This window comes from Canis lupus, chromosome 11 (genome assembly GCF_003254725.2).
Source record: "Canis lupus dingo isolate Sandy chromosome 11, ASM325472v2, whole genome shotgun sequence".
Lineage (NCBI taxonomy): Eukaryota > Metazoa > Chordata > Mammalia > Carnivora > Canidae > Canis > Canis lupus.
The window spans coordinates 30,135,354-30,149,434 of record NC_064253.1 but is presented as its reverse complement, the minus strand read 5'-3'; the positions used below and the strand labels follow the sequence as shown (position 1 = coordinate 30,149,434).

At 34.1% G+C, this 14,081-nt stretch overlaps 1 protein-coding gene across 35 annotated transcripts in view; it reads left to right on the top strand.

Annotated features, from left to right (window-relative positions):
* The window catches only part of PTPRD (protein tyrosine phosphatase receptor type D), a 2,185,700-nt gene that overhangs the window by 553,482 nt on the left and 1,618,137 nt on the right, over positions 1–14,081 (top strand). For all 35 annotated transcript variants that reach the window (XM_049116106.1, XM_049116100.1, XM_049116099.1 and 32 more), the window contains one exon: positions 13,167–13,238. The gene's annotated coding sequence lies outside the window, so the exon portion shown is untranslated. The remainder of the gene's footprint in view (positions 1–13,166; positions 13,239–14,081) is intronic.

Sequence of the window (14,081 nt, the reverse complement as noted above, 5' to 3'; positions counted from 1 at the left end):
AGGAGAAAGTGGAATGATATATTCAAGGTGCTGAATGGGAAAAATCTGCAGCCAAGAATACTCTACCTAGCAAGGCTGTCATTCAGAATAGGAGAGATAAAGAGTTTCCCAGATAAACAAAAACTAAAGGATTTCATGACCACTAACTCAGCCCTGCAAGAAAAACAAACAAAACCTAAAACCAGCCAAAGGAAGAAAATAATAAAGATTAGAACAGAAATAAATGATATAGAAACTACAAAAAAGCAATAGAACACATTAATGAAACCAGGAACTGGCTCTTTGAAAAAATCAATAAAATTTATAAACCTCTAGTCAGAGCCATCAAGGAAATAATAAAAGAAAGGATTCAAAAAAGTAAAACCATAAATAGAGATGAAAAATAACAATCAACACCACAGAAATACAAAAAATTATATGAGAATATTTTGAAAAACTGTATGCCAACAAATAGGACAACCTAGAAGAAATGGATTAATTCCTAGAAACACATAAACTACCAAAACTGAAACAGGAAGAAATAGGAAATTTGAACAGACCAATAACAAGCAAAGAAATTGAATCAGCAATAAAAAAAAACTCCAACAAACGAAAATCCAGGACCAGATGGCTTCACAAGCAAATCCTATCAAAAATTTAAAGAAGAGTCAACACCAATTCTTCTCAAACTATTCCAAAAAAATAGAAAAGGAGAGGAAACTTGGCAAATTCACTCTATGAGGCCAGTATTATCCTGATACCAAAACTGGATAAAAACACCACTAAAAAAGAGAAATACTGGCTGAGATCCCTGATGAACATATATGCAAAAATCCTCAATAATGGCAAACTGAATTCAACAATATATTTTTAAAAAAAAATCATTCACCACAATCAAGAGGGATTTGTTCCTGGGTTGTGACAGTTGTTCTATATCTGCAAAGCAATCAGCATGGTACATCACATCAATAAGAGAAAGGATAAGAATCATATGATTATTTCAATAGATGCAGAAAAAGCATTTGACAAAGAAGAACATCTATTCATGATAAAAGCCCTCAACCAAGTAGGTTTTAAGGGAACACATCTCAACATAATAAAGGCCATATTTGAAAAATCCACAGCTAGTATCAGCTTCAATGGAAGAAAAAAAAAAAAAAAACTAAGAGCTCTTCCCCTAAAGTCAGTAACAAGACAAGAATATCTGCTCTCACCACTTTTATTCAACATAGCACCAGAAGTCCTAGCCACAGCAATCAGAAAACAAAAGAAAACAAAAGACATCCAGGTCAGTAAAAAAACAGTAAAACTTTCACTATTTTGCAGATGACAGGGTACTATATATAGAAAACCCAAAAGACTCTGTGAAAACACTGCTGAAACTGAAGAATAAATTTAGTAAATTCATAGGACACACAATCAATGTGCAGAAATCTGTTGCATTTCTCTACACCAATAATGAAACAGCAGAAGCAGAAATTCAGAAAACAATTCCATTTACAATGCACCAGAAAATAATAAGATACCTAGGAATAAATCTTGCTGAAGAGGTGAAAGACCTGTATTCTGAAAACTATAAAACAGTATTCAAAAAAATAGATGACAGAAGAAATAGAAAGAAATTCCACGCTCATGGAATGGAAAAACAAATATTGTTAAAATGTCTATACTCCCCAAAGGGGTTTACACATTATTTTAATTTTTTTACAATCTATACATTTAATGCAATCTGCATCAAAATACCAACAGCATTTTTCACAGAGCTAGAACAAATAATTCTAAAATTTCTATGGAACCACAAAAGACTGGATAGCCAAAGCAATCTTGAAAAATAAAAAGCAAAGCTGGGGGAAACACGTTCTGGATTTCAAGTTATATTACAAAGCTATCCACTATAGCCAAACTGTGGAAGGAGCCTCGGTGTCCAACGAAAGATGAATGGATAAAGAAGATGTGGTTTATGTATACAATGGAATATTACTCAGCTATTAGAAATGACAAATACCCACCATTTGCTTCAACGTGGATGGAACTGGAGGGTATTATGCTGAGTGAAGTAAGTCAGTCGGAGAAGGACAAACATTATATGTTCTCATTCATTTGGGGAATATAAATAATAGTGAAAGGGAATATAAGGGAAGGGAGAAGAAATGTGTGGGAAATATCAGAAAGGGAGACAGAACGTAAAGACTGCTAACTCTGGGAAACGAACTAGGGGTGGTAGAAGGGGAGGAGGGCGGGGGGTGGGAGTGAATGGGTGACGGGCACTGGGTATTATTCTGTATGTTAGTAAATTGAACACCAATAAAAAAAAAAAAAAATAAAAATAAAAAAAAAAAAAAAAAAAAAATTACAAAGCTATAATAATCAAAACAGTGTGGTACTGGCACAAAAATAGGCACATAGATCAACGGAACACAATAGAAAAACGAGAAATAAATCCACAACTATATGGCTAGTTCATCTTCAACCAAGCAGGAAAGAGTATCCAATGGGAAAGGACAGTCTCTTCAACAAATGGTGCTGAAAAACTGGACAGTAACATGCAAAAGAATGACACTGGGCGATTTATTATTTCTTACACCACACTCAAAAATAAATTCAAAATGTATAAAAAACTTAAATGTGAGACTTGAAACCATAACAATCCTAGAAGAGAACACAGGCAGTAATCTCTTTGATATCAGCCATAGCACCTTTTTTCTAGATATTTCTCCCAAAGTAAGGGAAGCAAAAGCAAAAACAGACTACTGGGACTACACCAAAATAATAAGCTTCTGCACAGCAAAGGAAACAACCAATAAACTAAATGAAATCTACTGAATGGCAGAAGATATTTGTAAATGACATATCTGATTCAGGGTACGAGTATTCAAAAAAATATAAAGAAGTGATACAACTCAATACTTCCCTCCCAAAAACAAATAAATCAATTAAACCTGGGCAGAAGACATCCAGATGGATGGCTAACAGACACATGAAAGGGTGTTCATCATCATCATTTACCATCAGGGAAATGCATATCAAAACTACAGTGAGTATCACCTCATACCTATCAGAATGGCTAAAATCATCAACACAAGAAACAACAGGTGTTGACAAGGATGTGGAGAAAGGGGAACCCTCTTGAACTGTTTGTGGGAATACAAACTGAAAACAGTATGGAGGTTCCTCAGAAACTCAAAAATAGAACTAACCTATGATCAAGCAATCACACTACTGGATTTTTACCCAAGGAATACAAAAGAACACAAAAACACCAATTCGAAGAGCTACATGCACCCTCATGTTTATAACCACATTACTTACAATCACCAAGATATGGAAGCAGAACAAGTATCTAACAGTTGATGAATGGATAAAAAAGATGTAATTTTATATAAAATCTCTCTATACATATGATATTATTCAGCCAAAGAATAATGGGATATTGCCATTTGCAACAATATTTATGGAGCTAGCAAGTATGGTGCTAATAAAACAAAATAAATCAGAGAAAGACAAATACTATATGATTTCACTCATATGTGGAATTTGAGAAACAAAGCAAAGAGGGAAAAAAGAGAGAAAAAGAGAGAAACTAAACTGATGGTTACCAGAGGGGAGGTGAGGTGGGGTAAATGGGTGATGGAGATTAAGGAGTGCACTTGTGATGAGCACCAAGTGATGTATGGAGGTGTTGAATCACTTTGAAACTATATAACACTGCATGTTAACTAACTGGAATTAGACACTTAAAAAAAAAGAAGACTGACTTCACTAGAATTCAAATCCATTGAATTTCACATTTCTATTTTATTTCTAGTACAAAGTTAAAATTTAAACTGTCCAATGATAGTCTGTCTTTCGCATAATTTCAAATTGTCTCAAGATACAACTATGTATTTCTCAAACTACAATTTTTGGTTTCTGGACATGAAAAAACAAAGTATTGTTTACAACAGTTACTTTAAAAACTACTTTCTTTCAATAGTGACATAATGTGTTCTTGCAATTTGTTTAAATATATTATATATATATATATATCATGCATTTTTTAGGGAAATTTATGTTTTTTGAATCCTTATTTTTCAAAAGCATGAAAATGCATTTACATTAAATAAATGAAAAACATTTTTAAATTTATCATTCCCATCAAAAAAACAAATAGAAATTGTAAAAGAAAAACAATCTCACCCATATTACAGTAAATTTGGTTAGCAAGAAGGTGGAGTTTTACAGTAATAGCTTTTAAGCAGATTATCTAATTTTAAAATAGTGCATATTGCACTTTGTGTGAAACCGAGATGCAAGAATACATTTCAATTTGTTTAAATGGCTTTAACAGTGAGGTGTACCAGTGCTCAATTTAATTTTGCATTTACATTTTTGCTAAATTCTTTCATTTTTTTTCATTATCTCATTTTTTTTAAATCACATTTTTGAAAGAACCTTTCTTTGCTAGGGAAGAAAATACTTAAGCCATCTTTGCCACTGATTCAGAAAGAAGTAAACTGTATCAGCCCCATAAATAAGCCTGCAGAAACCAATTTGTAGCCTCTGGTTGCTAAAGACCCTGCTGCTGGATCTCCCAACAGCTTGGGCAGTCTGCTAAATTGAGAGGATCAGTAATTTTTATTTGGGAAAAACAAGGGCAGGTCAGCAGTGCTTGCAACCCACATTCAGGGTAGTGGCAATTAGGTTGTAGTGATTTGGATGCCTGTTTGATTGGAATTCTCAGTGTGTGGTTTGGGTAGAAGCACATCTGCTCTTAGGACTCCCTATTAGATGTATCTAATGTGTTTTGACCAATTGTTGAAAGTGCTAGATGGCTTTTTATTCAAAGCTACATTCAGAATGTAAAAACTGTGTGAGTGCTCTTAATTCAAAGGCATCAGACTTGCAACAAAATAGGGATACTTTTGAGTTCTTGGGTCAGAAACTTTTCATCAGTGCATGCGTTTTTATTGATCATTTGAACCAAAAATGCTTGTTCATCTCACTTCTTTCTCTAGTTTGAGCTTATTTTTCCAGATAGAGTTTTTCCAAACATTGAGGTTGCTGCTTTCACTTTTTCTGCTTCAAATTTATATTCACTTTGAAACAAACCCATTCATTCCTGAAAACAATGTGTGTACTTCTGTGATTCTGAATTTGTACACTTCAACTAAAGATAATTTAAAAGAGTATCATTAAAGCTTCTGGTTGTTTTCCTTCAAAATTAAAATAATCCAAATTGTGAAGTTCAAATTTTAAATCACAATTGTCTCATACTCTTTGTTCTCCAACAGACATAATATTGCTTTTTTGATTATTCAGATTTTGTCCTCTGCATTAATTCACATGATGATACCAAGGCAGTTTTATACAATTTGAGAAATCTACCCAAATTGCAATGCCAAGCAGAAAAAGATCTTAAAATTCATGTAGTGAAATGTTCCCCACCTCACACTTTATTTTTTCCCCAGATAAGAAAACTGAAAGCCCTTGAAATTTAGTGACTTTCTTTGGACACAGATAGAAATGACATTTTATTTTTTTAAAGATTTTATTTATTTATTTACTCATGAGAAACAGAGAAAGAGGCAGGACATAGGCAGAGGGAGAAGCAGGGTCCATACAGGGAGCCTGAGGCGGAATTGATCTCGGGTCCCCAGGATCAGGCCCAGAGCTGAGGGCGGCGCTAAACCACTGAGCCACCCAGGCTGCCCTAGAAATGACATTTTAATGAAGAGTTTTAGTTCATGTATTTTTTATGTGAGGAAAGATTCTTCTAGGTGGAAATTGAAATAGAATGTTCCTGAATTCACGAGAGTAATCCAGCTTACTTCTGCAACTCTTCCCAAGTTTTCTATTTCATTTCTGTATAAACATATTCAGATGCTAAAGACTTGTAAATTTTACATTTTGGTAGCTAAAACTCATATGGACCCTTCTTTCTCATAGGTTTACTTTGCCATACCATGAAAATAATTGGCTATGGGGACATGGACAATTTGCATGCCTTGCATTTTACATGAGAGAAAAGTCATAGTCTTTGCATTTATTGTATGTGATGCAAAAGAGAGCTTTAAATTGTCAACATATAAATAGAAGGGTGACTTTTATTCATAATTTTTATAGATTTTCAATTTGTAATTATTAATCTCATTTTTGATGGTTAGAAATTTTATTTCTTATATTAGGAGACCAAGTTATGGAGGTGGGAAGAGTTTTGCCCCCATGAAATCTATGCATATGTCTTAAACTGTTGAAAATCACAGTGGTAATTTAGATCATCTTTTTTCATAGTCACACTTTTTTTTTTCTAGTTATCTAGACTGATCTTAAATAATAGTAGAACAAAGAGTTGGGAGTCAGGATGCCTGGGTTGCTCAGTGGTTGAGAATCTGCTTTTGGCTCAGGGTGTGATCCTGGAGTTCTGGGATCGAGTCCCACATAAGATTCCTTGTATGAAGCCTGCTTCTCCCTTGGACTGTGTCTCTACCTCTCTTCTCTATGTCTGTCATGAATAAATAAATAAAATCTTTAAAAAAAAAGTGTTGGGAGGCAAGATCAGAAATTAAAGTTTATCATCAGAGTAAGAGCTGATATAAAGAGCCATAATTATTAAAACAATCTAGATGAGAAGTGAAGATCTAAATTAAAATCAGAGCCATAGGAATGGAGAAGAGGAAAGAGATGAGATAAGTATATTTTACCCATAATCAGTAAACTGAGAGAAGACAGTTGTTTCTGGTGAATAAAAGTAAAATCTCAATGGTTTCCAGTCTGACTTCTGCAAGTGGGCATGTATCTTTAAAGGTGTAATGGTTAAGTGTGTAGACAGTCTGTTCAGATTCTAGCTCGGTTTTTATCAGTTGCGTGTATTGATGTGAGTAGCTTTACTTCTTTGTGTATCAGTCTCATTTTCAAAATGATGATATTAATATTTTTCTTATGTGTTTGTAGAGTACCTAAATAAGGTGTTACAAGTGTCAGACTTAGAATAAATGTTATCTATTGTTATTATTCACTGAGATAGAGAATGCAGGAGCAGATGAAAGAAAGGTGATTGAAAATTTTACACATTGAATTTGGAATCTCTTTGTCACATTTGTATATAAATTTAAATTTGATACATGTTTGGAGGCTATACATTTGGATTTATCAGTAATAGGCTATTTTTGAAACATGGCTTTGTATGAAGTCATTGTAAGAGATAGTATAAAATAAGAAATGCAAAGTGTAGAAGGTGAAATATTGAGGAAACATGATAGAACACATAATGAAGAAGGAATAATCAGAGTGATCGGAAGAAAGCTAGAGGAAAACAATGTCATAGAATTCAGGAGAGAAATTTTAAGATGGTAATGGTAATAGTAGTGGCAGAACCAAATGTTAAATGTTAAATAACAGGTAGGCTCAGTGCGTGGCTCAGTGGTTGGACGTCTGCCTTTGGCTCAGGGTGTGATCCCGGGATTCTGGAATCAAGTGCCCTGTAGGGCTTCCTGCATGAAGCCTGCTTCTCCCTCTGCCTGTGTCTCTGCCTCTCTCTCTCTCTCTCTCTCCCCCTGTGTCTCTCATAAATAAATAAATAAAATATTTTTAAAAAACACAGGTAAAATAACTGAAATTTAAATCTGTATTAGAATTTTCAACTTCAGATATAGCAGTCAGTGCCAGGAATATCTAAGTAAATGTTTAATGTATGAAGAGAACATTTTTTTTCTTCTCCTTTTTAAAAATTATTTATTTATTTATTTTATTTTTAAATATTTTATTTATTTATTATTCATGAGAGACAGACAGACAGAGAGAGAGAGAGAGAGAGAGGCAGAGACGCAGGCAGAGAAGCAGGCTCCATGCAGGGAGCCCCAAGTGGGACTCGATCCTGGGTCTTCAGGATCACACCCCGGGTGGAAAGCGGCACTAAACCGCTGAGCCATCCGGAATGCCCACCTTTTTTTTTTTTTTTTAATTTAAATTCAGTTTGCCAACATATAGTATAATACCCAGTGCTCATCACATCAAGTGCCCTCCTTGGTGCCTTTCACCCAGTCACCCCATCCTCCCACCTTCCTTCTCTGAAGAGAACATTTGGAAGTAGAGTTAGTAAAGGTAAACCATTTGTTTTGCGAGGGCACAACAGAGAAGAGAATGGAGAAGAGTTATAGTTATATAGGGTATGAAGTTTACAAGTGTTTCATTTGTTTGCTTTCTTTTTCTTTTGAGATATTGGAGCAGTCTTTAGAGTCCTTTTCAGTGTAATTATTTTTTAGCTACTACAGTTGCAGTTTAACAAAACAAAACATCTTTTTTAAACAAATTATCTTTCTGTATGTAAGATAATTAGCACACTTTCCAACACAGCAAAAATTGTTGCTCTTTCAAATATTATTAGTCTATTCCCATGGGAAACTTATCTTAATTAAATTATCTACTAATTATAAAGTAAATATATCAATTTCCTATTTCAAAAAATTTGTATGGTTCATGGAATCCTGGTCACATTTCTTAAACATACATAACTATCTTCTGCTGCTATTCGATATCTATATGGTTGACTCATTTTACAATGGGGTATCATCTGCTGTGATGCCTAAATGGTGATAACATTGGTGTTCAGCAAAGAAATGAGCCTTAGAACTGTTAGCTACACCTGTCAGTCAGAAACATCAGTGAGTTAGGCATGGTGATAACATTGCAGTTATCATCTTGCTATCAATCAGATACCATTTGGGACTCACAGCGTCAAGGAAAGTGATGCACATTTGTCTTAGAAAGCAGAGATGTCACTAATATGTACACTGCTGGCCCTATCCTCCTCTGGTTCTTATCAAAAGAATTAGTAAATTATCATGTTTTTAAAATATCTATTTCTGGATATTTTTGGAAGATACGCAATGTGAGTAGCAGTGGGTGTGCTGCCAGCTGCCATTTACGAATATCTAACAGTGTAGTTTATTTTAGATTACATGCTAGCAAGAATCTGAAATGATCACTCTGTCTCAAAAAAGTAAATACATCTTTTAAAAGGGGGGAGGTACCTGGGTGGCACAGTCTGATAATTGTCCAGCTCTTGGTTTCGGCTTGGGTAGTGATCTAAGGATCGTGATATCAAGCCCCGAGTCCACCTCCATGCTCACTGGGGAATCTGCTTATGTGTCTCTCTCCTTCTCCCTCTGCTCCTTGCCCCCCTCTCTCTCTCTCTCTCTCTCAAATAAATAAATAAATAAGTCTAAAAAAAAATAATCTGAAATTATCATTGGTAAAGCATATTCCACCCCACAATTTAGGTGGGCATGCATCTCCTCTTACCTTTTAAATACAGACAAATGAAGATCTAGGCTTTCTGATTCTTGGGCAAAGCTCTACAGTTAATTGTCAGAAGTATGTCATCATGCTGCTATAAACTCACTAATCCTTTTCCAACCCAAATTTTTGGACAAAGTACATTATTCTTAATAAAGAAAGCATTAATCAGGCATTTTGTTTGTAAGAATTTCAGATTGTCAGTGTTAGGAGAAAGAAGGTCTAGAATGGAAGAAAAGGATAGTTGTGCTAGTCTAGTGATTTTGAGAATGCAGGAAGGCCAGGTAACGAGGGTTTTGGTGAGAGGGTGTATGAAGACATTGACCTGAGGCCAACCTGGAAGGGTAGGAGGAAAAAGGGAGGATACTGAGCTACACTTGGAGGACTCAGGCACGGGGGCTTATAGTGAGACTGAAGAAATGATTTAGAGGGAGGAGTAGAGGCTGAATAATACTGAGTATTATATTAGAAAGAATTTCACTGAAATATAGAGCTGTTTTTAGCTTTTCCTGTGGATGAGGCCAGTTGCTTTCTTGATTATATTTTACAGTCTTTTATGGAAACATTATATTTGTCTTTTCATTACACATATATTTTATTAAGCAATGTATCTTTCATTTCTGTTCACAGAATTATTACTAGAGACTAAAGAACCTTCAAAAGAAGTGCACATATTTTTTATTATTGTGTACCTTTATAACCCTCAGAAATTCCCTCATCTCTATAATTTATTTCATAGAAGGCTTACTTTATATATTTTCCCCTTTCACAATATTATGGGTCTCCTTAACTATTGGTGTACATAACAATTTTTAAAAGATTTTTTAAGAAATTTTATTTGAGAGAGAAAGAGAGGAAAGGAAGAGAAGCCCAAGTAGACCCCCTTCTGAGTGTGCAGCCTGACCCGGGGCTCAGTCTCATGACATGAGATTATGACCTGAGCTGAGATGGAGAGTCAGATGCCTAAATGACTGAGCCACACAGGCACCTCTGTTTATAACATATTTTAAAATCATCCTTAGTGTTCTAAGATTTAAAATTAGTGACCATCAGATAGGATTTAATTTGTAACACTGATGCTCACAGAATTTTTTTAAAAAAATGATTAGTGCACACAAGGAATAGTTCGTGAGCTTCTAAATTTATAATGGCAGATCTTATGTAAATTATGGCTTAAACACAAATGGCATATTTTTGAACAACATACTTGATTTTGTGTGTGTGTGAGAGAGAGAGTCTGTTATTCACTTTTTCTGTGAAAAGTAAAAGCCAATATGAAGTGTAAGAAAATGATGACAATGGTACACAAAAGAAATACAACAAAAAGAAACAACATGAAACCTGGTTTCAAAGGACAAAGGAAAAAACCCAAGCTCTTCTAAGAACAACTTGAGTAACATTGGACAGTGATTCAACATGCTTGAGACCCATTTTTCCTTATCTTTAAACAGGAGGATTCTGTCAAAGATATCTACCTCACAGTTAAGTGCATACTATAAATCTCAGGAAAATGTTTTTTATAAGACATAATAACTTGTTAATCAGCTTCTAGAAAGAAAGAGTAAGAGTATCTTCATGCATAATTTTGAACACTACCATTATTAAATATTACTTTATTCTATGAAATGTGCATGCTTTAGGGAAAAGGACTCCTTTAGGGAAATGTGAAATTTGTAGCACTAAAAGCTCAAAATTATACTCAGCTCTTACATATGCTCTATTTGTTAATGGTAATATAAAAATGCTTAAGTTGTTCAAGAACAGAGAGGTAAAAGTACAGATCAAATTTAAAAGCTATTTTAAATCTTACTTTAAATTGCACAGTTTAAATTATAATATAAAAGACGTTTGATAATGTTGAGTGCCCATGAAATATCTAAGAAAGTTTATTTTTTCTAAACTTTTAAATACATTTCTATATCAAGATTAAAGTTCTATAACTTTTTGACTCATTTACCTGAAAACATTGATTCTAAGACTCCCCGGGGTATGGGGGGAGGGGTGTGAAAAGTAGATGCTTTAGGAATTGCTACTGGCTTTTTAAAAATGTCAGCTTCACATTTTGACACTGAACTATCTCATTCCTTCCTTCTGGCATTCTCTTCTCATTTATCTAGCATTTGTGACTTGTAGACAAGGTAGCATATTATTGAAGTTAATATGAAAGGCTCTGAGCCACTGCTTGCATTTAAATCCCATCTTTACCATTTACTGACTAGCAGGCTTTGGGGAAGTAACTCAATATTTTTCTGTTTCAGGTTCCTCATCTGAAAAGAAGGGAAATTAACAGTAGTTTCTCCCTTATTAGTTTGTATTTACATATGAAAAGAAATTATCAACATAATATATATACACACACATATATACGTATAGATGAGGCACACATCTGGCACATAACAACTCAATGTTATTTTGATTAGGTTTTTTAGATCCTAAATTCTTTGAAAGTTTAGCAGAAGGTTATAGCAATACCTTGTAAGATTTTAACATTATCCACTAAAGGCATGTAGAAAATAAAATAATTCTGATATTGTTTCTTTAGTCCTGAGCAAGAAGTGTTTGTCAAACAAGACAGACTAGCAGTTCCTCTCTTCAAAACCTAAAGTCATTTCTTGATCTCTCAATGGAATTTTTGAGATTAACCACTTCAGGTATAGTGCATGTAGAAAGACTCACCAATTACTAAGTAATGAAAACATATATATTTTTTTTCCATGCTGAGTGGTTAGGATTCTACTAGAATCTGACTTTCTGAATACACACAGAAATGTAGAGCATGATTTCTGTTCTAATAAACTAAACACTTAGGTGAGGAAAGAAGGCATGTATGTGAAAAATATATGATGGAATATGTATTAGTATTGGAACAAGCCTCTGAATGCAAAAAAATTAAGCCTCCATTGATGAGGTGAGTTTAGAGTGGTTTGGAAAGAATGAATAATGTTTGAATAGGTAGTAAGGGGACATTCTAGGAAGAGACGCTTCAGTGTGTGTAGGAGGGGACATTTGGATCAGATGTGAGAAATCATGATGAACTCTAAATGCCCACTTCTCTGTGGTCAGTAAATGGCAGAAATTTTGCAGATTTCTCTTTAGATCTCAGTAGCAAATTACCACATAATCATTAAACAGCTGATGGAACCACCTGATCTTTGTTACCGAATTCAATTTTATGTTGTTAAATATGTGATATTAGGTGACATATTAACTATATATGACTTTTCTTTGAGCTTCACTTATCTGGTCAATATTCAGCTATGGACTTGCATATTTTCTATCCTGATATATTAAAGGGTTTTTATGTACATTATAGTTTATTATAGTTATGGCCTCAAATATTTTGTTTAGTGCTGTGCTGTTAATTTGAAGTTGTTAACTGTTCTAGAGTCCAACAGGCACTTGGATGTGGGACAAGAGTTCTATAGCTTATAAGTATAATTTGATAGATGGTGTTTTCTGAATCTATGAGAATACATATCTGAATAACAAGTAACATAACAGAAAAAAGTTGTGAGTGGCTCATTTTCTTATGCAACATAAAAAAGAAAAAACAGATTTAAAGACCATATAAAAATTGAAAAAAATATGTTTTAATAAGGTAAATTGTCATTTCAAGGAAAGAAAATGGGTTTGTGGTTAATCAAATTAATATCCTATAGCCTGATTATTATATCATCAGAGAAAAACTTAGGAATTATATCCATTCTTTAAATGTAATGGGTTACAATACTTTATACCAAGGATACCCTTTTGATGGTATTATTTCTTAGCATTAATTAGTCAGTTTCATTAATCTATAAGGTGTCTATTATTGCTTTCCATTTTTTATCTCATCAGCTGACTTAGATTTATCTCGCCAGCATCAAATAGTTACCAAAAATGTGAATTCCCTTCCCTTTTTCTTTTCCTTTTAGGGAAGTCCTGAGGGGTTTGACACTTTTCATCCTCCAGCCATTAATCATCTTGTAGGGAAAGGCTGTATATTGGTAAGTCTCACTCATTCTTATTGCTCTTTTTACAAGACTTGATTGTAATACAGAACAAGGATGACTAAAGACATATTAACATCTTTGCTTAGCTAAATAGAGACTTTTTTTTTTCAAATAAAATTTGTTACATCAGGATTTTGTTTTGTTTTTAATTAATCTTCTAATAGGAGTACTATCAAAACCTATAGTTGTAAATTAAAATTACGTAGAGAATGGAAACTAGTAATTTTTTCAAGTTCTAAAATGGTGGTGGTGGTATTACTTATAGATAATCTTTATTATTTTAATCTTATTTTTACAATTTATTTATTCATTTGAGAGAGAGAGAGAGAGAACGCACAAGTGAGGTGGGGGGCAGAGGGAGAGGAAGAAGCAGACTTCCTACTGAGCAAGGAGCCCAACACCGGCTCTATCCTAGGACCTGAGATCATGAGCTGAACCAAAGACAGATGCTTACCCACCTAAGTGACTTAGCCACCCAGGTGCCCCTATGGATAATTTTTAAAGGTATTTTATTAGTTGACATCATGGTCCACAAGCAATAGTTGAATGAGCATCCATGAATAAGTCTGAGGCTGTAACCCAATAAAATGTAATAAATTCTAAAAAAATTAAAAAAAGCAAATAAATTCTATCAATTTTGGTAATATATAATAGTTATTTTGCATGTTGAAATGCAATTTAAAAATTTTTTTTTTAATTTTATTTATTTATGATAGTCACATAGAGAGAGAGAGAGAGAGAGAGGCAGAGACATAGACAGAGGGAGAAGCAGGCTCCATGCACCGGGAGCCTGACGTGGGATTCGATCCGGGGTTTCCAGGATCGCGCCCTGGGCCA